General features: G+C 27.6%; 1 protein-coding gene across 3 annotated transcripts in view; it reads right to left on the reverse strand.

Moving 5' to 3' along the window:
• LOC129606565 (formin-like protein) overlaps positions 1–27,396 on the reverse strand; it is a 127,395-nt gene that overhangs the window by 63,619 nt on the left and 36,380 nt on the right. The window lies entirely within an intron of this gene.

Genomic DNA, 27,396 nt, shown 5'->3' on the forward strand with positions numbered 1-27,396 from the left:
GTTTTTTACTTAAAATTTATTACAAAAGCTTACAAAAAAGTGAATGATTTAGGTTAAAAATTTTTCATACTAATAAGTAATAATTAAGATGGAAAATTATATAGGAATTTAAAATTAATTTATTAAATTATAAGTGTTGCATTAAATTGCAAAGTTCATAAATATAAAAATTAAATAATTACATATTAAAAAGTATTTGAAAACACACAAGGAAATTAATAGTGCATTATTTTTTTTGTAGACTCTGCTGGGTGTCCAAGGTTATTAATTTTAAATTTTACAAAATTTTTAACAAAATTTAAATGTAGAATTGCACCATTAAATGCCGCCATTTGTATAAAATTATTGAATAATTAATAATTACTAAAAGTAAATTAAAATGTTAAACTAATGGTTGCACATGTTGATTGACTTGCCCGCAAGCAAGTGTAAATTCATTAAAAGTTTGAAATTCAATTTTATCGTTTGTTTTAATGAATTCGATACGAAAAATTATTAGCTGACTGATCATGCAATTAATTTTTAGATTTTGAAGAAAAATACGCTATTATACGCGCATATACAATATTTTAATGGCATAATGAATTTTTTAATTGGCAACACTAACAAAATTCTCTCCATTGTGCATACGCATTTTATGCATTAATTTATAAAAAGGCGTAAGTAATGGAGTAGAGTTGTGATGCATGTTTATTCCGGTAGACGGCTTGATATTTTTAATATTTAACTTAAATTCCTGTACAACAGACTTCCTATACAAATATATTGATATTATATTTTATTAGCATAAAACACTTTTTTTTGCTCAGCCAATTGCTGAGTCGATTTAGTCCGTCAGTTTTAGTGATATCACAAAGACTAATTGAACTCCTTAAAAATAATTTTTAATAGTGATAGTAAATGGTAGAACCGTAAATAAAACAGTTAGAGTATACAAACGAGATAGCGTTTCGAATAACTACCATACAAATTCAAAATTATTTGGTCATAAAGTTAGAAATATCTCCAAGGAAATAGGACAGCAGTTTTCGAATGCTTAGGAAACACTATTCAAAACAATTACCATGTCAGGCAGCAAGTATCGGGCAGTTGAAAAGGATGCGTACAGCGGTTTCGCCACTGTACCCACAAAATCTTCACAAAAGAGAGCTCGATTTTCCCAGAATATATGGTGATATTTTACTGGGCAGTCGCAATAGCACCAAACAGATTTCTATTTATTTCAACAACTCCGTTGCTAAACATTCTTGATTGCGATGGATGAAACATTTTCGCATTCCCAAGCGCGCAGATAACTTCACGACAAGAAGGCCAGCGACTGTACAAAATCAGCTCTAACATCCATATCTAAGAAACTATTAAAATTACACTACTGAATGAATGAAAAATAATTTTGAATGAATGAATATAGTAACAAAGCCAATAAACAAATGCAAGAAGAAAAATAATTTCAGAATATTTTGTGAAAGTCGCACAGTTTTAGTCTACCTTATCATTAAGTGTTTGCGAACTAAAAACAACACTGCAAGTATTAGAAAAATTATATTTTATAAAACAGTTTTAAATTTTCCATGTTCACAATTTTTCATGTTCAAAATTTTCTACAGACAAAAAATTACTAATTCCATATTTTAAAATTGTGTACAGTAATTTATTAGATTTCAACAAATGAAATATTGTCTGAAATATTTGTTCACATATATTACAACAAAAACATCCTACACGAATACAAGCACGTCACCATATACAAGTTCTTGTATTATCTAACGTGTAAGCATTATATGTACATATACTAGAAACAACAAAAAATAACACAGCATAAAAGTTAATTTAAAAATAAATTAATCTCTATGTTTACTAAATGCTTAATATTTTAATTCTTCTTGGAATTGATAGTCAAAAAAAAAAAAGATATAAAAGATAGATATAAAAGATAGAAAAGATAGTCAAAATATTAATTAAATAATATTGCACCAAAGAATTTATAGTAATTTTCAAAAACAATAAAAATAATAAAAAATTAAATTTATTTTTCGAATATCGCGTTTTTTTTAGGGAGAACTCTTCCTATATAATCTAATACCCAAAATTTCTCAATGAAAAATGAATGAAAAAACCCGAATTAATGGTGTAATTTCGTCGATTTCTGAATGTAAACAGAATAAAATTAAAAAGTTTTCTGTAGAAAATTTCGGAAAATAAAGTACAAATGATATTTAAGAATAAATAATTAAGTGTTGTTCTTAAGCGTAAAAGTACGCTTTTATTTTAAATAGTAATTTTCTTACTTAAAAATTGAATTTGAATTCAAAAAATTCTGTATTTTTTTTAAATTAATAAAAAAAATGGAATTATAAATAAAAATATTGTTTACATTGAAACGATTTTAAAATTTTATATTATTACCGATAATTAAAATCATTAAATAATTTAAAATATTATTAAAATAATATTTGCGTAAGTAAATTCTAAAATTAGAATTTTATATTTAAGTCAAATTTGAACAATAATTTGGAAATCTTGAGCATTACTCTTGGGATTTCATAACAGAAATAAAAATAAATTAAAATTTAAAAAAAAAATCTAAGTATTCATTTGTCGGTACCTCTTCCTCTTGATCGAACTAGACGAACCACAATGTAATAATAATGATTTAATGTACGAGTTTAATTTTGTTTTTCAATAGGAACAGTAGGTTACTGACTCAAGTTCCGCACACGAAAAAAGTTTCGATACAAGTAAATTCGAAAGTTTCGAAACATTTTTGAACCTACATAGAAAACTATTAAATTTCTTTCTCGGTAGAAGTAAACTTTATGTCATCCGAATTTTCTAAAAAATTGGTTATAGTTACTTCCGACAGCAAACTTAACTCAAGTATTAAATTTCAAGAAATTGCGTAACTCGTTGTAAAAGTTCCATTTCTGACATCTGAAAAAGTGAATCAGTTCATGGATTGACGGCCAAAAATAAACTCATATATAAAATTTCATCATAATCAGTTGACTGATTATGATGAAATTTTATATATGAGTGTGACTTGTGAAATTGAAGCATACGCCAAGCGATTGCGAGTTTATTCAGCCGCACCAGGAAACTCCATAAAATAATTATTAGGCTAACTTTCATTCAATTCGAAAAATTCATCATTTTCAGTAATATAAATGCTGTTATAAATATAATAATAAGATTAAGAAGCTCTCTTATTTACTTAAATAAAAATAGCAAAAACAAAAAAAATAAAAAATCCTTCCTGTATAAAATTCTTTCCTAAAGTAGATCAGTTTTCTTTAAGAAGGCAATCTTTGTACTTTAATATTAAATTACTTTTAAATCCACCCTCCCTACACATCAGTTTACATTCTAATATTTTGTTCTTATTACTTATTCAGTTATTTTTAGAAATATTTAAAAAAAAAAAACTAATATAAAATCCCCTTATGTTTTCTGTTGAATTAATAAAAATCTTTCATCAGAATCTTGATAATTACCTAAGTGTATACAAAGCGTATAACTAAAATCACTCTAAGCCTATTAATGAGTTTTTCTTTAAGTATAGAGTTTTTTCTACGTTATGTTAAGAAACTTAAAAATATTAGAACCACACTGCAATACCATCTGCAATACTATTGGATTCAGTTTGTGCACTGTACATTTAAATATCTAAACGCGTACTTTTATACTAGGTAATAATTTTTATTTCTGCGTTATAGTGATTCGCAACCTTTTGCTTGTGACAACAGCATACTTTAAATGGAGGTAAAATATAAAAAACTTTAGAGGCAAAAGAAATTTACTTATTCGCATTTGATCACTCATCATTTCCGTCGTCATCCTCCAGATCAATTTTTAGAATAGTTTTGAAAAACAGGCCACAATTTTACAAAATGCTGTTGCAATTAATTGAAGGTGTAATAATAAAGCATAACTTGTGATGTTGTCCTCTACACACAAAATATTCTTAACCAATAGAGAATTGAATTGCTGACCATTGATTTAAATAAATTTCGTTCATAGCTCAAGAGCACCGCGACACAGCTGTTATATCACTATTCAAAGAAAACTTTTTGTTATGTCACTAAAAGCAAAATATTTAATATTCATAGCAAAATGAAATATATTATGTGTATATACTTAAAATGGAAACCTCACAATGCCTTAGTCATAAGCAAAGGTCAATGTAGACCAGAAAACAGCAACTGTTTTCCGCCCATGGGTCAAAATCCAATCACTTGACTTCACTTTCAAAACTAACGTGGGTTACTTGAAATTCCGTTTGTTTCAATTCACATAGTTTGCACAACCCTAGCCTAGACCCTTTTATAAATAAACACTTATACATATATTATTACATAATATTATTTTTAAACTTATATGGAATAAAGTGATGATCTTATTTTGTATAGTAAAGTTGATGATGGTGGTGATGGTGACAACGAAAATACAATATAAGAATAGTGAAAATGCATTCATGTAGGCACACATAATTCCAAACTTCAAAAAAAAATTCCATTCCATTATAGAAATCATTGATAGTGTTGAATTGACTATATACGATGGGATCTTGAACTTGAATAATATTATTGTATAAGGCAACATATGTGTTGTAAAATTCCATCATCTTCATCATTTTTATTTCATTTTAGATTTGTGGCTATAAAAAGATCTTAAAATGTTATTCTTAAAATGGAAAAATTCTAAATTAAGCGTTTGATCATTTCATAAATTTTATATACATATATTTATATTTAAGCATTTATGTGCACACATATTAAGAATTTATATTAAGAACTTTTAAGTTATATTCCCATACTTAGTATTGGTATTGAAAATTCTTGAAAAAATTTACAAGAAATTCTAATGGACGGAAAATATTTAAGTTGAAAATTATTAAAAAGTTTGTGTTGATCGCCATTTTTTTGAAAAATATAATGATTTTCTCCTAATTCACATAATAACAAGCAGGCCTTGATAAATTGTTATTAGAAAAACATAACAATCCAAATTTGGTATATTGTTTGTGTTATCTTTGTGCATTCATTATACAATTCTGATTAATCCAAAGAATAAACTGGCAACAATTCAATCAGATGACGCTTTGTCAAAAATTCATAAAATTATACAATCCTCTTTGTCCATTTTTCAATTTATTTTCAGATTTAAAAAAAACAGAATGCATTTTAAAAGATAAATGTTCTTTTTTCAAATTCAATAAACTTCGTAATCTTTCGATAGTGAAACAAAAAGGAATAATTTTAACAACAAAAGAGAATTAGATTTTTTATTATGCGACCAGACAGACAGAACTAAAAGAAAAAAAAAATGAAAAAACAAAATTTTGCAATTTTAATCTTTTGGTAATTAATTCTTTTTGAACAACGAAATTAAGAATAATCAAAAAACGCTAAACCATAATTATTTCAAAAATTTGAAAATGACCTTCGTCTGGTTTTAAACCTTTTTAACAATAGTGCTAATTAACCCTAGTTGTCTCGAAAGCATAATTTACCATCATTGTTCAAGTCATAAGTTCCACTAAAAAATTGTTTTTATTTTTTCCTGTCAAAAAACTGTCAAATTATTTTCTTTTTGACGCAGATGACATTTTGAAAAAAAAAATCAAATGACATTTACGCGTCAAGTAAAATAACAAACAACCCTATACATAATATCTTGATCGAACTGTCAAAATATTTTCTTCATCTATCGGAATGCATGCTTTCATCTATCGAAATGCATGCTTGATGAATTGCTTTCTGCTATCTGTCACTAGGCTTGTCATTATAAATAATATATTTGTGGTGTTTAAAGCGTTAACGTTTATGAGCAGTAATATACTTTTATTCGCTCGCGTCAGAATTTCATTATATAGAAAGTGCACCAAAATATATAATCACATATATGTACGTACACAAACAGGGCATAATAATTTTACTATGTATTACAAATTCAAGCATTAGTCGCAATAAAACATAATATGGCGCAAAAAATAAGATTAGCATGACAACTTAATATGCGAACATTAAACAACATATATTTACTACTTTCCTGCTTCTCCTTTTTATTTCAACTATATATTTTTAGCATTTCATTAGAAAAAACAAAATGATTCATTAAATTTTCTAAAGAAATATGTTAAAAAACAAAAAATTAATAAACTTAAAGAATAATGAAAAAAATGAACTGAGGAACAAATAAATCGATTAACCCTGAACAACCGATCGAAGGCGAAATTTTAACTCTTCTTAACACTACCATCATTATTGTTATTCTTGCTATCATAATCATCATCATTTTTCATAATAAACATTACAAATAATCAAACATTAAAAATAACACATAAATTCAAACCTATTTTTAGTGTTCTTTTTCATTATTAGTTTGAAGACCCAAAAAAAAAAGGTAATAAAATAAATGAAAAAGAAACACAATAACCACAAAAATATATGCAAACGCTTAAGAAAAGAAAACCTACAACCGACAAACATAAAAAATAAAACTGTTTTCATAAGCGTCTTTTCTTGATGTTCATTTGAAACGCAAGTTCTGGGTGGTGCCTTTTTTATTTCTGTCTCAATTTTTCTTTAGATTTTCTCAAGGTACGAGTATTTGTTGCTCCTTTTCTTTTCTTTTTCCACAAAACAGTTTACTTATTTGCGATAAACGGCTTTTCAATAAATTCTTTATTTTTATACGAAAATGTACACCCGAGCCACTTTATACATATGTTACTTGAACAAATTTAACGTAGCTATAATTCCAAATTTTACAAAACCATTGCATAGCACAGAATCTCAGTACTGAGCTATTTCCTATACTTATCAAGAAATTCGTTAGCCGAAACGTCAAACAATTGTTCGGGCCTAAACAAATTTATTTTTAAAAACATTTTAATTTTAGTCATCACTCCCAATTTAAAAACATTTTTACCAAATCATATATATATATATATATAATAAACTCCCAAGTTATGCGAGGGTCAAGTGTTTTCAACAACACAATGCGATTTATAAGAAATTTTATTGCGATTTTTGACTGGTGTTGGCGATTACTTCTGTCGTAGATATCATTGACAATATATCTGCTACTGATACTACTGATGAAAATTGTGACTTACGATTAATGCGGGATATTGTCATAAAAATGCTTTTTAAGTATTTAGAAAAATCATGGACAACTGTCAAATCAGAATGATATTTCAAAGGCAAATATATGTAAGAATGTATGTGAAATCAAAGGGCAAATATTTTTTGCCAAAAAATTTGCAACTGATATTAGAATTACCAAATAAAGGCTAGTCTAGTTTCAATGTATTTGCTTTTGACAAATTCCGTGAACACTTTTGAAAATAAAGGTGCACTTAAAAGAAAAATGTTTAGCAAATCAATATTTTAAGGTGATACAACAAAAATTATGTAATCATCATTAAACACTTGAGGTGCAGTAAGGTGCTCAATAATAAGACAACATAATTTTTTAATAGATTTTTTTTATATTTTTACTAACTACTTTAAGTACAGTAAAACAGATTGTTTTCGTTATAAATTTTACATCTATTGGAATTTGAAGCTTATTTCGACAACAGTAAAATTTTAGAATTATAAAAGAAATAACGCGAGAATCATTCGACATATCTGAATTTTTCTTTCCCAAAAAAGAAGGAACCAAGACTAGATTTTTTTAAATTAATTAAAAAACTTTTGCATTTGCATTTATCACAGATGATTCTAAAATTTTATTCGAAAATTAAGAGTTAAATTTCTTTATGGAACAATTTTCAATATTTAAAATTTTGTGCAAATGCATTCTCTTTTTGCTTGCATTAATTGTAAAACCAGTTAAATTCATTAATTCAAAAGTGCCTTGAAATGATGTAATCCACTGCTTTTTAGAAAAAAAAAATCTATTTAAAACTCAACAAAGTATTTTTGAACAGAAATTTATAAAAATTTGTAAAACAGAAAATTTTAATCAAAAATAAAAAAGTAAATGGAATTAACAGAACGTCTGTACAACAGATTTGCTTTTAAATCCCAATTGATTTCGCAAATAAAAAAAATCTAAAAGAGAATAAAATAAAAAGGTAATTCTAAGTAAGCGAGTTCATTGTCGCTTGTATGCAGCACGCAAAAAAAAATTGAGGCTGGCCTCTTACAGTTTTTCATATCTATAATTTTTTTTTTTTTTCAAAATTTTTTTCTTACAAAAAAGGAAACATCTAGTTTCAGATAGAATGAAATGTAGAAAAAAAAATTCATGTTTGATTTATATTTGACCTGAGTTTTTATTGAGTTACATATAAAAAAAAATTCCGCTGTATAATAGGAGAAAGAGCCCGGATTTGAGGGCATCAACAATTAAAACGGTTTATTGATTGGCTCTTTTTCAATTGGCTTCTTAAGATCTTGCAGACATACATTTTGGAGTCAGGAAGAAAACGCCTTCTGTGGATTCAGATAACATGGCTATCAGAATAATTCATTTTGGAACCAATAGTGGAAACTATCAGGAGAAAAATGGCTTTATTAGTTAAGTTAAAAATAAAAAATGCCTTAATGCAGCAAAATGAAGCGACATAATCAGTGCATTATTAAGAGCGTCATATTCATAAGCACCAACTGAGGATAATAAGGGACTACTTCAATAATAGTAACTCGGTATGCTTTACACAAAATGAAACAAGAAAAAAATTTATAACAGCACAAGTAGGGCAAGCAAGGATCTATGCTGGGGTAACTTTTTTTTGAAACGCAATCTACAAAATTTAGAAATATTAAAAACTTCAATTTTAGAAACACTCTGTATATGATCGATTACTCAAACGCAGCACAAATTAGATTGAGCCAAAGAATTTGAAGGTTAAACATGTAAATGAACCACAGTGGATCAGGACTAAAGACAGTTTCTGCGGCACAGTTTCAAAAACTATAGTCCTATTTATTACTTTGTTATAAATGTCTTTTGATCCGGATTTCATTCTACAACCATTTGGATCACATTTCCCAACCACATCTTTTAAGATAAATGATTTTTGCATACATGAACATTTAAGCACTTAAGCTTTTTTTTCTTCAGTTTTGTTTTTTATTCGTATATATACACATATAAGTACAGAAGATCGTAAAGGTAATGCCGCTTAAACTTTTTTTTACTATATTTTTGAATAAATTTTATTTATATGCTCCGGCACCACATTTTTTTCTTTCCTAAAAAATTTCATTTCAATTAAAAAATTTATAATAAAAAAAACAACAAAATAAAAAAAAAATTAAATTGGTGACTAATCGAAAACCTTTTTTATTAAATAAGAAATAAAATTTTTTCTCTGTTAGAATTGAACTGAACTTAAGCTCAAGATTAGCATATTGAAAAATTTAAAAATTAGCATTGTATCTCCATAAAATAGCATGTATATACGTATATGTATGTACATATTTGTATGTATAGCTCTGAAAAGCTTTGTACAGAATTCTTTGTGCGCACAGTCTAAAACCTAAGTAATTGCTAACTAAAGTATAAATTTTAATACCGCAATATTCCAATTCAAAAAACAAAAAAAACGTTGTGGCTAAATGTATAAATTAATTAAAAATTTGAATAAACAAAGCAAAATTAGAGTAAACTACTCTTCCGAGAATCTATATGAACATCATCACCCGCACCCGGTTAATGTGAGTAATATTAAATATGTGTAAGTACTTATGTACTTCTGCAATATGGTATCAACTTTATTTTAGAAGTTTATTAATTCATTAGCTCTGAAAAATTATGACATCACTATATTATTAAAATATTTTAGGTTCATTTGTCACAGAATGTGTCAGACAAATATGTATTTCACAGCTTGAATCAAAATTTTAATTAATGTTCAAGGATAACGATTCAAAAGAAGTGTAACTGTATACCAAAAGCATATCGTTCAAGAATTCATATATATTTCCAAAAAGAAAAAAATCTAAACTAAATTCCTTTGTTTGAATATTTGATAAGTATACATTATATAATAAAAAATTAGATGAGAACAGCACATGAACGCTCTTATTGGAAATTATCCAAATGATGCAATTAGCAAAAAAGTCACAAAAAAAGGAGGAAAATGTCTAAGATAAGTTTATTTGGAATTTGAAATGCCTGTAAATTGCCAACCGATGCAAAAAGTAAAGTTTGTTCACAGGAACCTGAAAAGGGTATATACTCTCCCAACAGATTGAATTAAAAAGTAAAAACAATCATGGTGCAAAATGTTATAAACTGTAATAAACACCATGTCCCTGGACAAAATTACGTACAAAAGTTTCTCAGTGTATTCTAAGAGCAACCAAAATTAAAACATAGATTTTTTTTTTTAAATCCGTTCAATCTATCTTCTATTTGATCAAAAAATGATGAATCCGCCTCCTGTTGCAATTACAATTGCTGTAATCTGAAAAGGAAATTTTTATAAATTTACCATATCATGATATCAACGAAACCTTACTCAGAAACCTATCCAAATAGGGTCAATCGGAATTAAAATAAAGGAGTGCACAAATATATCGACTTCTCAATAAAAATACTTTCTATAAGTACTTGTTCCACTGATATGGTGAAACTCTATAGGTTAAATTTGATGGAAACACAATACCCACCCTTATTGTATGAAATATGGTCAATAATTACTCTTAATATACACATGAAATATGAAATATGATAATGTTGATATAAAATCCGTGATGTGATTTTGTTTTATGACTAATAAATAAAACGGGAAACATTATCACTTTGTTTTAGAAAATATTATTATCAATTTATTTTGTATATGTAAATGAATATTTCATGCTATTACTGTATTGGCTCAAAAGTTTATGTGTAGAATAATTCTAGTCGTTTCTTAAAATCAGCTAAGAAAAAATTTCCTTATCTTGGAATTTTCGGGTAAAAGACTATTGAAAACTACAAATTTAAGAACAAATTAACAAAATATTGTGATACATGTAATAAATTCCTGCAATCTCCTCTTAATAAACTCTTAGAATTCAGGAAATATGGAGCTAAATTATTTGAGTACTACACTGAAACATACACAAGGATAAAACAAATTCAACATATTTAAATAAACATAAAATAAAATCTTCAGTGATCATAAATTCTTATTTCTGAAAAAAAATTAAGATTAATGAAGTTTTTTTTTTTTGTAAAACATGTTTAAAATGGGCCAATTAATTGTTTTTTATTTGTGGTAATTGAGCCGAAGCAATCAAATAAAATTTAAATAAATATTTCCTTTGATTTCTTTCCACAATATTTACTTAATTTGTTCAAAAATTCAAACTAACTTAATTTTTTTCCTTAATTTTCCTCAATTATTATAATCTATTTTACTTCTTTATAAAAATATTTTTGACCTTCTAATGCATTACAATGACTGAAAATTAAGAAGATATTATAATCAAAGTGATAATGCTGAAACAAATTTGCTTATTCGTATATATAGGAAATGATCTCATCCTTTGTCATGAAATTCAATTTGTTTTAATTTTTGGCTACTTAAAGCATCAAAAATTAAATATCATCATTAAGTTCTTAATCAAAATTTTTTCCTCAGTTTTTTTTAGAAATTAGTACATAACGTCACGTTTTAATATCAAAATGTCGATCAACAATTTAATGAAAAAAAAAAATTATTTAATAAATAAGTATAACAATTGTTACGAAAACTTGAAAGGAAAGTATACTCTCAGTTTTTTTTTTAAAAATTCGTAAAAAATTTGATAAAATATTTCATTCAATCTGGAAAAATATTATTAAAATTAATATTACAGCAATTAAACATAATTTTCTGGCTTATTTTCTATTGTCCTACAATTAAGACTTGATGATCTGGAAATTTTATTGAGAATCTGGAAATTATACACAACTAAACTATATTTCAAATTTTCATGAATCATTTCTGCAATTACAATTTCTTCTAATATTCCTAATTTTTCCACTACTCGAATGTCGATCTTCATTTAAGAAAACTTAGAAGTCTTAATTTATAGACCAGTAAGTTATAATATTACAGAATATATTATAATAAATTTACTAGATAAAAATGAGTCAATATGTTTTTAGAGAATTAAATGATGAGATGTTCTGTTAGGGAAAGTGATTCAAAATAGAATAGTTAAAATAAATAATAAAATATTAAGCAATTGAAATATTTCACTCCAAAAATTCTGTGGTTATACAATGAACAATTGCTTAAATTGTATTGCGTAGTTCTTTATTTTATTAAAAATTTCAATTTCAGTTCTTAATATATTCACAAATATGTTAAAAGAGCCTGTCGGAAGTTACTTTGGAAACAGTTTGCTTTGACATAATTAGACCGTTTACAACCGAATCGTTAACTAATGAATTCGACAACTAAGTTTATGAGTTTTTACAGGTATTAAATTTCTCGTCAAAAATTCTGAAATTAAAATAAAATTATTATGTGTTTTCTTTTTTAAAGTGAAGATTCTGGCTATAAGACCATGTTTATTGTAGTAAACGCTTTGAATAAAGGTTCTGCTTAACTTATAAATCCAGGGTTACTGAATAAATGCAAGCTTCAGAATTTAACTTTAAATGGGAACGAAGTGGTGTATTTTCTTTCATGCCCTGATCAGTTTTCTCGATTTTTTCAAGAGTCCTTCCTGAAAGTGAAGGTACCACTTTATTCCACCTCTTTAAAAACCTATTCCAAACCCACCAGGTGGTATATATTACTATATACCACCGAAACGACTGTACATTCGAGTAATAATTTCAAAACAAATACATTTATTTTCGTTCTTGTTTAGTATTTCAATTTGAAAAATAAATGTCTCTGTCATTACAGTCTTGTGTATTGTTAAATAATAGTAATTTCCTCTCTACATACATAAATACTATGTTATTCATGAAAAATACAGGTTTTTTTATAATAACAAAAAATAATATTTTTTATTAAAATTAAAAAAGAAAAAAAAATGCCAAACTAATTTTTTTATTTTTAATTTTATTGTACTCAATGATGAAAAGCTTTCAATCATAATTAGAGGCTTTTCTTTGTGTACATGCTTATATACTTACTTATATTTACTTACTTACTTACTTACATATGAGTTTATTAAGTAAATTAGTAAAGCAAGTTGCGTTAAACAAAAATTTATGATTTCATATCCAACCATAGCGAATCAAAATTTTACTCGTTCAATTCAAATTTTTAAGTAACAAGTACGGTAAGCAATACTGAGAGCAAAATTTTGAAACAAATTTTTTTTTTTAATAATTTTTTGGTTCAAGGTTACATTAAAGAGAACAAAAATCTGTTTTTTTGTTTACTGGTAATTACATATGAATTTTAAATAGAGAATAAAAGTTTTAAAACAATTTACACCCCATTTGGGTTGGTTTGGTGGTAAGTATAAAAAGCTCTATCGAATTATTTATTAAAATTTTTTTCTTTATTCTTTCGAAATCTTTTTTATTCATAATTATAATTGACATAATGTTTTTTTTTTTCAAAATATTTTTAAAAGTGTTAAAATTTAATGATATTATAAATTATTGTAAATAATAGCTAAAAATAATATTGATTTTATTTTTTTCTTGAAAATTTCCAAAATAGAAATCCTTGAGTATGTCAATAATTAAACATAATATGAAAATACGCCTTTCATAGGCTAAGTTGATATAATTTTGCTTAAATAATTAAAGAATAAATTTTATAAAGTATATACTTAATTTAAGTTTTTAAGATCATTAAATATAAGTAATTGATGAAAATTACTTAAATTTTAAAGTAGATAATCATGCATAAAATATAATTATATATAATTATTATTTATATATATGACAACAATGAATTTCAGTGTGTCCGAACACTGAACACATGTGTTCAAATCCTTAAATTCATTTTATTCAAAAATTTATAATGTGAACGAAAATCTGGTTTTTTAACGTTATGAAAGTGTAAATTTGGCTGTCTTAGAGATTCACTTTATACCATTCCAGTTCCTTGAAAAGTTCGTCCGTCAGTTTCAGTAGCAAACAAAACTAATAATAAAACCGTCCTCTATTCGAAAAGCTTATGAATCCGTGACATACCGTAAGAAAACTCATTTTTACGCATACCGTAAGTAAACTCATTTCTTACACATGCACACACAGACAGACCTCAACTCGCAGTCGGTAAATATTTTAATATATTTAATTACAAAGAAAGTTATAAATATTTTTTCATGTAGTTCACATTTTTAACTCTAACCTCATTTCTTAACTGCTTTTTTTGTTTCTGCTTTAGCTTCCTTATTTTGTAAATTGTGTAAACTTTTACACTTTTTAAAGAATTCTAATCTTTTAAATAAAGAAACATTGTATTGGTAGACTGAAAAAACTCATAGGAAAACAAGACTTTTACAATACAAATATTTTGTTAATAATGAAATCAGTTAAATTAATTAACTTACTGGTTACTGGTTTGAAAATATATAGTTAAATAGAAATTAGCATCCTGCACTTCATTCTTATTAATATACACTCAATATTTTTAAACTATGCATAAAAAAAGTAATTTGTGATCACATTAATGTTAGTAGTGAAAGAAGAAGTTAAAAAATTTGCTACTATATTAAACTCGCGGTGTAAATAATTGGCGTCCATCAGTAGTTAAATTTTTTTCTTTTTTTCTCGAAAAAAATACTAGCTTAGATACAATTATTCATTTTTAAACATCACTTAATTCAAAAGTAAATTAAAAAGCAGAAAAGTGATCTAAATATTCATACATAATACTGATTACATACACATATGTACGTACATACTAATATACTTACATTTATTTAAATAAAGTTAATACCCAATAAACAAAATGTTGAACCAGAGATCACTTAAAGTACATAATTATTTTAAAAGCCACTCTAAATGAACAAAATTTTACTAATTTTTTTTTTGGCGGTATTAAAACGCTGCTGCGTACTTAAAAAACCTCCGTGACAGATATCCTTAAAAAAAAAATTTTTAACTCAATTTACACAATTCATTACAGCTTAAATGCCAACTGAGTCTTGAATAAAACCGACGCGCTATTCATTCGACACCTTAAAAACCTTAATTAAGCTAAACAATTATGTAGCCAAATAATTAATTAGCCATACTAATTTCTTACACATAATTTCATTTGGTTTACTGGGTAATAGTTTTTTTTACTAGTTGAATTCCATTTAATGTGTAATAAGCTGAGTAAACAAACTTGGAGAAAAACATTAATAAATTTTTTTTTGTTTTTTATTTTTTTGTTTACAAAAATTTTGTTTTTTATTTGCATATCATCTGAGCTCGAAATTTAAATAGAGAGAAAAAAAACAATCTACTTTATACACGATTTCAATTTATTGTTTTTCTTTACTTGGTTACTTTGCATTAAAATAAAAAAAAAATCACACTTAATTTTGTTTCTATTTTTTTTTCTTGCCTGCAAAGTCTAAACGTTATCGTAGGGATGGTGAAGTAATCGGGACATTTTCAGGAAAACTTTGGGAACAGAATAAATATTTTTGAATTATTCATTTTGGTTGAGTTTAGACAGAAGAGCAATTGGTTTTTCCAAACAAACGTTTTATACGCAGCCACGTCTTACAATTGGTAAGGGAAGCTAACACTTTTATAAATGAAATGTTTTTGATGGTTGGTTGATTGACGGGACCAGTGCAGCAGCTCCACCGCACCCCAAATAGCACAAACGTAAAGTTTTGCTACCACTACCCCGTGATCACCATTCCGCCTTCAAGCTTACGATTGCAGATTAACTATCTAAGCCATCCTGTTCTCTTGAGTAATTTATCTGAATCCCAGCATGCTCCCCCAACGGCTAGTATCTAATGTATACTACCATCGGGCAGGTAATATCGCCCCGAGATATTACCAGGAGCCCTTCCGATTTCCTTAGATCATATTTTGGCCACATATTACTTTTACCGTCCCGCATGTGGACAGCTGTAGTCGGCGCACGAAAAATTCTGTCTGTATATATTCATGTTTACGATTTTAATGAGAACAAAAACCCGTTTCGCCCTGGAAATGTCCATAATTGAACACACCTAGTCAGCTCGTTCACCCATTCATTTCTGGCTATAGTATAGTGGTCCAAACCCAAAGAAGGCGATTGAGATTACGGCGAGTGCATACCTAGTATTAAAGTCAAAATCGGGACCTGGCTGTTGGTCACTATTGCGACATTATAAGACACAAGAGGAAAACTTCCTAAGATTTCGCATGCTTTCAATTTGGCGAAAACTTCCGGCTGAAAGACACCCGATACGATTCCAACACCCCATGTGTTAATTTGAAAACTCCAGCGTCGACGCCATTCCTATATTTGGAAAAGAGTTAGAATACAAAAAGTTTCAAATTAAAATATCGAATGACAACCAACATTCGATATTCCCTCTCGTTAGAAAATAAAATATGGAAGAGAAAATTTTTATGGAGAGGGAAGAAATTTTAAAGCGGTTTTAAATCAAAGATCAATATATTACTTTAAACGTTCCGCGCATTTTATTACAAGGAGCATACAATATTGAATATTTAATTTGAAACAATTCGTGCTTCGTCACATTCAAAAGATTGTCAGCCACTGTATTATATTATGTGCTTTCTACGTATTCAGAAACCAAAATCTCGCTTAAATACTAACTTAAACTGTATTTCCATGAACATCATTAAACGCTACGATGTTTAGAGCAAATATTTTCAATTTACTTAAATTTTATCTAAGATTTTACTTTTATTTTTTTTTCTCTTCTTTTCCACTTAAAATAATCTGGGATATTTTAATTTTTTGTTTTATTTTTTTGAATTTTGTTGAGAAAATAAAAATTTTATAAATTTTTCCTTGTTGTCCATCAATCAAATATGAGGAAAAACATATGAAAAAATAAAATTAAAATATGTGCTTAAATAAAGCGAGCAACTACGAGTACATAAACATTGTATTAGGTGGTAAGGTATGTTATAAGATTGCACGAAATTTTCAACGAAAATATCAACAAAACATGTTGTCGACGCGACATCATACTATATGTATACATTGACTATATGTTTGCATCCATATTTTTTCAAATTAAAAATTCATAAAAGAAGAAATTAAAAAGAAAGTAGACACATTTAAATTGTTGGAGACACAGTGCTTTGAGAAGACTTCCTTATTTTTTCCTATTTTCCTAGGTTATTTTCTAGTAAGAGTGTAGTTATACGCTTTTTCTGTTTATTCTCTTCCTTCGCAAAAATTTATCCATTGATTATAAGCTTTTTTCATTGCATGTTTTTTTCGTTATGATTTAATGGATGCAGTAAATTGCAATTTTCAGAAGCAAAGTTTATTGATTAAATCTTTATAATTATTTACTGAAATTATCAACTAATCTAATATGTGTTTAACTAAAATTATACAAGTGTTTAAAATTAAAATTATCATTAAAATGTTGAATTGCATTAAATAATGGTAATTGACAACTATGTACTGACCTTAGGAAATTAAAAAAAACTTGTGCTTTTAGAAATTATAAATAACTATTAAGTTTTTTTAGTTCAGGTCCAAATATTAAGAGCTATTATAGGCGACAATAAATAAAGATAGAAAGTAATAAAACTTTTTTTCGGAAAATTCTCCAAATCCTCGAAATTCTCCAATTTTTCTAAATTAAAAAAAAAAAATAAAATCCAAATTTGTTCCAAATCCTACAAGCATTTATAAAAAAATTTTTCTCTTTTTAAATTTTGAGCCCAAGGGTTGAAAGCCGGTCCCATTCGTAAGAACTTTCAAAATTTGTGCAAATTCGGTGTTTTATCAAAAATTTTAGAATTTAGAGGTTGTAATGATTCCATATAACACACTACTCTTGAGAAATTACGAGTGTTTTCAAAAAAAGTGTTTGCGGAACTTCGAGTTATTGGTTTGATTAACAATATCAATATTGAAGTTGCCATCATCTGAGATCGAAAATTTTCATTATAAAGCTTTGCTCCCCAAACTAAAATATTTTTTTTCTTCCCTATTTTGAGTTTTATTTGTACAATATTCGTTGTCTAGAAGTTTTATGTAAAAACATTTATTTTCAATTATTATTGCTTATCCATTCCCCCATACATTTGCATATTATTAAGTGAATGACAGATGATTTGTTGTCACATTTATTTTCCTTGTGGGTAAGTATATGTATTAATTTTCTAACTAGATTATAACTTTTTTTTTTCTAACTTTTGTAGACGTATATTTATTTATGTCTATGTTATAAATAGTAATAATTTATTATTCATACATATTTCAGTTTCAGAATAAATTTTATTGAGGAAATGTCTACAATAAATTTAAAAGTTTTTCATAAAAAACTTCTGAAAAATTCTGTAACTACTAAGTAATGCTAAGATAAAAAAAAGTGATGCAAGTAAGGATAGTGAAGATTCTTGTTATACAACTAACCATTTTATTATATTTGTTCAAATAGAAATAAGAAAACAAATATTTAATATATAATAAACCCTAAAAGCAGTATTATTGTGATTGAATTCCCATTAAGGTTCCGATTTAATTGAAAGTTCTAATTTAAGGCTAATGAAAAAATTAGTACAGTTTCTTATGTACCGTAAAGTAACAAAATTAATTAATTGAAAGCATTAAACTTAAATTAAGACATTGAACAAGACAATTCCTGAAACACTATTTTCTTTAATTTCGTCTAGGCTAATCAAAATTTAACGCGATTCAAGTCAAAACACCGTAGATTGCATAATTCTACTTTAACACAAAACACATATTGTTTAACATACTTATTACTTCACTCATATGTACATACAAACATATATCCACAATTACTTTTATTAAAATTTTGTAAGACAATAAAAAATTTTAAAACAAAAAAAAAAATTAAAAAAAATGGTTTTTTAATGACATTCTTTAACGCTAATGCGGTTAGCACTGTGACACCTCAATGTGTTTGATTGACATTTTAAATTTTTTTGTTTTGTGTTGTGCTGTCAAAGCATATTATGTACTCGTATAATATCGAATGTCCATTTTTTTAATGCCTGTAAACAACATAATAGGCACAAAATGTATGTATGTGTGTATATATACAAGATTTACAATATTGTACATATTATACTATAAACTTAAAGTGAATAACCAAGAATCGATTAATTTTTTTCTATTTATTCACCCTAAAATAAGAGGAAAAAAATTATGTATGCAATTGCATTGCTGCAATGCAATTAAAAATCCTTTACAATCTGTAAATTTTTATTTTAAATTTTTGTTTTGTAGTTGCTTTCCCTTTTAACATCACTAAGCTATACTTTTTAAATACACATTTTTAGTAAACAAATTTTAGAAAAAAAAAAAGGAAAATTTATTCAATGAGATGTGATAGCCAAGTTTAAAATAACAACAAATTGTGGCACATAAGCATATTTCCTAACAATTTTCCCTTTAAAGCCAAGAATGTAAACGTTTAATGAATTTCCACGGATATTTAAAATATCACAATTTATATAAAAATTGGGTACTTGTTGGTCATTTGACTATCAACATCGTTTTGGAATCCAAAAACAAAAAAAAATCGAAACTTAAAGTCTGACTTGCGAAGGTATTTTCTATCACTTCTTTTAAGCTGTGGTAAAATTTTCATTTTAACTTCAAAGCATTTCGACGTAAACGGGGCAAAAATAAACTAATGGTGAAAGGGGGAGATGGAGACAAAAATAGGCGTAAGGAGGCAAGAAGAGACGCAAGGAGGCAAAAAGAGACCGGAAGGAGGCAAGAAAAGACGCAAGGAGGTAAGAAGAGACGCAAGGAGTATTATATTGTTAAAAAATATTTCAAAGAGTATTTTTCATGGTACTTTACTCCATGTTAGTAATTAGAGGTTAAATTATATGTACATTTATATAAAATTTCAACACGAACTTTTCAAATTACTTACCTATTTGATCTAATTTTAATTTTTATAAAACAATAAAATAATTAAGTTAATGAAAAATTAATACTCGAATCAATAATAAGCTTCGTTTAAAAGTAGGAACCGACGATCAGACGGACATATCGAAATATTTTTCACAATATTTTTAATAATTACTTAAAGTTCTCCGTTTGAAGAATCAAGAGATGAGAAATATGTATATACATATGTAAATGTAATAAACGAAAACAAAATAAAGTATGTATCTAAAATATTTCAAAAAATATAAGACCGTAAAATCTATTTGAAAAGCATGTAACAAAAAAAATTTTCTATGCATTTTGTTTTTTTCCAGACCATTTAAAAATTACAGTTGAAAAAAAAAAATTCAAGAAAAATAAACTAAAGATCAAATATTTTTCTTTTAAGGTTCTTGTGATGATATTTTTACAACAAATTAGTAGGGAAAAAAAATTCTAAATTTGGAAAATGCAAAATGGAAAGAGAGAAAGAAAACATTGTAAGTATAAAATGTTAAAGTTTGTTGTATGTACAAGTATTCCCACCAACACACACATATGTTAAACAATATGAAATTGGTTAAACATGAAAATTCTAATATGTTTGCCTTGAGGGTCTCCAGTTCTGGATCTGCTGGCTATTCATTTAAATTCATATGTACACATATGATGTAGAGGAAGGAGCAAGTTACGAGTGAAGTGAGTAAAAATCGCCAAAGTGTTTATGTTTTCTTTTCTATAAAAATCAATTTTTTATTTTCCTCTACTTTTCTTTTTTCTTGTTTTTGTTGTTTTTTTTTAATTTCACGATACATTTTTCTCATCTCTTTTAATAGTATTTTTTTTTTGTATTTTCAATTTGTAAGTTTTGATGACTTTAGAATTGCATTTTTTTTCTGATTTTTTTTTTTTTTTGTTAAATATTTTATTTGTTCTTTCATTATTCTTATTGAATTTTTCACGTATATTTCATGAAATTTATGAAAGAAAATAAAATAGAGAAAAAAAAATGAATGAAAATGCAATGAACTCAATTTCTAGCAAACAAAAACAATTATTATTATGTGCTCTTTAAATGGAAAACAAAAAAAAAAAACCAATAAGAAATCTATTTTTTTAAATGTGTGTATTAAGCGTATAAAATGTATGAATAAGAGTGTGATTGTATAGCAGAGATATGAATCGTCGGTGTAGTCCTATATATGTTACAAATACGTGTATATGATCGGATGTAGAAGGCTGAGTCAACAATAAAAATTAACAATTTAAGAATTTTTTAAATAGAATTTAAATTTTGCATACATTTTAGATAAGGCTTGACCGGCAAACGAATAAGTTTTATAAATTAAAAACTGTTTTATCATTTTAAGTTTCTGATCGATTAAATTATGTAATTTTTTAGTATTATTAAGTTTTTCTGCCTGTATTATTAGATATATTCAATATTGTTTTAGCTATTTTACGCAAAAATTTTTTACAGTGTACAAATAACAAATTCTTTTTTTTTGATTTTCAAAAAGTTTAAGACAATCACCAACAAATAGTTTAAATGAGAAAACAAATTCTTCTTAAACTTTATTTTTACATTTAACCCTTCCACATCTGAACTAACTAAGGAAACACTAATATGTTAGGAACGCAAATCAATTTCACTTTATTAATTAACTCTTTAATGTACAGTATTTCACGTATTATGATTAATACTTCTGTTTTCCTCCAACAGAATAACTATAATGAATGATGCATTTAGAGTTGTGTAGTTCTCTTTAAAAATCTAAAACGTCTCAGTTTAAGAATACATACTTTTAAATTAAAAATAAGAAATAAGGCTTGAAAATTGAAAATAAACAATTTCTGTAATTTTTTTGTAAGTTATAAATGCAGAGCCCAGAGGCATATTGTGCATATATAAGCGTCCGAGTTTGAAATGGTTTAAATATCATTTTCATCAATTATAAAATCGTAAAAGAATTATGATATATACGAGTATATATATTTTTCTGAAAAATAAAGGACATCTAATAACTCTATATTGTGCTTTCAGACACATTTCATTAATATTCCAATGCACTTCTTTTACATACATAAATACAGTGTGATATATTGTACAAATATTGTTATTACAAGTATAATGCCCATCACATATAATAAATATCTTGATATATATATGTTTATGTTCCTCTGTTTTGTCTCTTTCTTATTGTTTTCTTTTTATAGTACAAAAATCCACGCATACACACACACGAATTTCATATATTATTATTATTATATTATGCATGTTGTCTTATCTCTTGGGTGGTTGTTCTATTCAAAAATCCACTTAAAAAATTATACTCTTTTATATTCTTTATGTAAAAAAGAAAAAGCATAATATTATATTTATGTATTATATAAAATATAACATTATGTTTAAGCATAAAATATTCATTTTTAACTTAATGTTTACATTTTATTTGATATGATGTACTTGATATACATTTTTGTTGTTTTTTTCATCTATTTATATGAAATTCATGGATAAGCTAAAGCTAGCGGTGAGTTCTAAAATTGAAAAATTAAAAGAATTATAAGGAGGATTAGAATAGATAAAGACAAGAAAAGAGGAGTTCTTCACTATATTTTTTTTTTGTTAAAGAAAAACACATATTTATGTAGCCTTTAGGGAATAAAACATAAATTATAAAGCCAATGAGGATATATGTGTGTGTTTTTTTTTTGATTCTTTAATATAAAAGAAGAAGAGCTCAGGGGATAAAAATATAAAAAATAAAAATATAAGAAGGCAGTAAAATGAGAATTCAATGAATTAATAAAAACATGTTTATTTTAAAATTTATTGATATTTTTTTAAATTAATTTACCGATTATAAAAAAAAAGAGGTTTTCTATAGTAATTGGAGACTTTTTTTTCTATTTAATTTAAGAGTTCTACACCAACAATTTGATACTCAAAAATATTAATAAATTTCCGTGAAAAAAATTACAAAAATAAATACTTAAATATTTTTATTTTTTTGTAGGAGGTGTTATCGAAGGCCCCCTCAATGTCCAGAAACGCACAGAGCGCCACCTCCTTTTGTTCTAACGTCCTGTTTAGGGTGCTCGTCAGCCGATACAGGGCGGTCTCCGTCGATTTATCCGCCTGATATACATGCTAACTGTCGCTTAGCGGCCTCAGCACCAACACAGTGCCCTGATATAATTATCGTCTTCAGTAAGAAAGACGTGGGGCAATTTGACCCGAACGACTTGAGCATCATGTCTTTCAGTCCCACCTTAGGGATAAAGACCAAACTAGCCACCCACAAAGATCCGGGGATGCGGCCAAGAGGCAAGCTGCTCCTGAAAATTCTTACTAAAAAGAGCAATACCTCCCCCAGGCCACGCTGCAGAAGTGTTGGTGATACGCCATCCACCCCTGGAGCCTTAAAAGGCTGGAAGGTGCCAATAGCCCATCTCAGCCTCTGATACGTAAAAATATCTGCCGCCCTTTTCCAATCCTGACAACCAATTGGGACCTACTTTCCAATGTCATGTGATTTTTTACCTCCAGGAAAATGCGTCTCCAGAAAAAGAGCCCTTTGCTCTTCATTGTCCGTGTAACAGAGCAAAACAGGCCGGATGATAGTTACAAGGCTTCTACACCTGACCCTGCGGATTTCCTTGTTATAGGTCAATTTTTCCCTATACCTGTTCCAGGTTCCTACTCCTTTGGCTTTATTGAAAAGCATGTGAACCTCGACCCTCACGTTCTCTAACCTTCGGGTCCACCATGGTGCGTCGCTTACCCTTCCCGGCCTGCTAAGGGGACAGTTCGACTCAAATGACTCGATCATGGCCCCCCCCCAACCTCTTCCACAGCACTTTCCAACACCAGGGGATGTCTTGCCCCCCCCTCCCAAATTAAATCGGATGATCCTATGGTCCGACATAAACACCTCTTCTGATACCCTCCAGTCGTGTATTAAATATCTCACGCTCGGGCTGCCGAACGTGAGATCGAGTACCTCCTCTCTAACTCTAGTAATAAAAGTTGGGGAATTCCCTATATTGAATACATCTAGATTTTCTTTAATTATATATTCTAGCAACGAATCTCCTCTATTATTGGTATCACTGCTGCCCCATGCCTCGTGATATGCGTTTGCCTCACATCCGTTGGCCACTTCTTTTTATTACAGTGCTCCACTAGCTTTTGCACTTCCGGTGGTGGGTCAAATACCCCATTTTCTGGAAAGTATGCCGATGTCAGTACCACTTCCATTTCTTTGTCTCCAGTGTTGATGCAGGCATTGATAGGTTTGAGATCCCTTGTCATGTACTTTAAAAGTAAAACAAAATTAATATTTTTCAGGCTCTGGGTAGATCCTGCCCATAATCCCATACTACCTTTACATCTCTAATTGACAACCCTTTGATTTGTCCTTTGATTTGATACCACCTAGGGTTTTTGTACTATAGCTATGCTCAGATGTTATTTCGTGAACATCCTTCCCAGGACGGCGGATGCCACCCTAGCGTGGTGGAGATTCACCTGGGCCACCGTGGTGTTCTTGCCCTTCATCGCTTCTGAGTGGCGAAAGGGGGATCTTCCCTGCCATCGGAGCATCTCCCTCTTGAGATGGCTCTTTCAGACTGAAGACGGTAAGCCCCGTCCGTTCCATTGTTCATCTCATCCATTGTTCTTAGCAATGAGGGTCCCCCTTCCTCAGGTGTTTCATACCCTTCAGAGAGTGCTTCCCCATCGCTCATCCTTCTAACCACCTTTGGAGCGCTGTCTAGAGGTTTCTATTAACCAACCGCCTCCGGTATCAAATCTGCCGCCTCTGCCTGTCCCACTCTGAGACCGTAGGCCCTAACTAATATCCTTCTTACAAATCCAAAATTTTTTCTTTCATTATAAAAAAATATCTACTTTTACATATATATACTAAACTACTTATCTTCCTAATTTTGCTACTCAAGAAATAAAATGATTCCGTGAATATTTAACACTGTCACGCTTATTTGAATTCAAATTTTTAATAATAACACTGAATTACTTTAAGGAGTGGGATGACATGAAATGATTTTTGTAGTAACAAAACAGACAATCTTTAAAAAATTACGTTCTTCAATGTTTTCTAACTTGTAGTAGTATGGACTACTTAAATCCGGAAGTAAGATAACATTTTAATTTCATAAGTATTTTATCATTATAAAAATGTTAATTACTGAAACTTGATATAAGTAAAGCACTCAAGTTTATTATGCCTACAATATTAAAGGCATTAAAAAAGGACATGCAAAATTAAATTCGTGAGCATTATGTACGTATGCATGTATGTATATGTATATATTAATTTTTCTATGTCTTATACTCATACTTATTTATTAAGGAATTCAAAGTGATAATGTCAATTAACATCAAAATGAGAAAAAACGTCAAATGTTTGTTCACCTGTAATAAGTAAATTTTTGCTACATGCAATGTGAAAAATTTAACTTTAACTGAGCTCATGAAACAAAGAAAATTCTGTGTGATAAATTTAGCTAGATTTCCCATTTACTGCAACTTAAAATATCTACTTACATTTAATTTGACTTTGATTAATTATAAATTGAACTGTTATTAACCAATGCAATAAGTAATATCAAAAATAATATTTCAAAACAAATTAATATGCGCTTGACTTTTTAAGTCAAGTGCATCTTTTCAACTTGAAAAATATTCGAGGATATGGCTGAATTTCAGTGGACTTTTCCTAGCACTAGTGCGATACCAATAATGATTAATAATGTGACTTCATGTAACCTCGTAATGATGGAAAAGCCTATATGGATATGCAGAAATCATCTTGTCGTCAAGTATACAGATTTTAGCTTAGTCAAATATTGATTTTAGTCAATTTGATAATTGCGGTAGTCATATGGTATATACGTATATATAGAGTCACCACACTGAACTGAATCTCAGCCACTTTTTTAATTTTAAAATGAATTCAAGCAATTCGGTAGTATTGTTCGTATACTTAATTTCTTAATGTGTAAAAGTAAATAATATACACTCCAATTTTCTAAAATTAAAAAACATTTTACAAACAGAGTATTTTATTTATACTCATTTAACGTATAGCTAATAACGTTCAATTGCTTAATCTCATAAACCTAACTAGCAATATAGTTACACTTTTTTCTTTCAAAATTTAAGCGAAAGTAGATGTTATAAATGTGCATTTACAAATTCTTCATTATACAGCAAATACTTAATCAAAGGATAGGATTCACACCCAAATTAAATTACATGACAGGTATACCTCTTAGCTAACATGCGATTTTATATTTAAATTTCATAAGAAACAAACCTGCCACTAGGTATGTTATAGTAAATACCACTTAGTTTAGAAGCTTAACTATCAATTAAATTAAAACTGAATTAAGTATAAATTAATTAATACGTAACTTTTTTGTTTTATAACATGTACTAAAAAGAAAATCATTAAATTTTTATGTAATAAATCACTACCGCCAACAGAGAGAGTGTCATAACACTATTTTTTATTTTTAATTCTTTTCAATATTATATGAAGAGGAAAAATAGTTACGATTACTTACTTGTTTATAATTTATTGTGTAAAAGAATTTATTCTGCTATATTTAATCATTATCGTCCTCGTTCCATTTAAGTCTTTTATTATTTTTTTTATTAATAATATTATAAATAAATTTTATTCATGTCCACATGCATAATATCCTCATATATATATGTATATATACATATGCGAGTAACTGTTATATTATGAGGGTAAGTAATTTTGTATGTTATTTTTATATTCACACATACGAGTACAAGAGAATTATTGTTTTATTTTTACAGATATCTACACATATACTAAATTTCATCATTAATTTTATATTATAAAAGAAAAAAAATGGAATACAAAAAAGACTACAGCAGATTTCATGCAACACGCTAACAATATTTCAATTTATTATAAAAGAAAACATCAAAATTTTTATAACAGAACCATGTATGAATAGAACAATAATAATAAGTAATATGAGTAGCCACCTTAACTTGTCAACCCATCAGTTATTAAAAATTCTATTATATAAATAAAAAACCGAGATCAGGTAGAACTGATCGTGCCAATTCTGTGATAATGTCAGTATTTGATACGATATGAATTGCATATAAGAACTGCCATTTTAATTAATATACATACATAGAGTCGAGTGCAAGCAAAATGAGAATATTCTAATGATTACTACAAACTCTCACACAACTTCAACTAAATTTTTTAATCAAATGTGGTAATCAAATTATGGAAATCTTTTGTCATACTACAAAAATTCAAGTATTGCAGTGCGTATAGTTTTCGAGATTCAAGGAATTGTATGTTAAATTGCGTGACAACTATATAAATACAAGGTGATACAATATTAAATCAATTACA

This window comes from Condylostylus longicornis, unplaced genomic scaffold (assembly GCF_029603195.1).
Source record: "Condylostylus longicornis isolate FDR11 unplaced genomic scaffold, ASM2960319v2 ptg000019l, whole genome shotgun sequence".
Lineage (NCBI taxonomy): Eukaryota > Metazoa > Arthropoda > Insecta > Diptera > Dolichopodidae > Condylostylus > Condylostylus longicornis.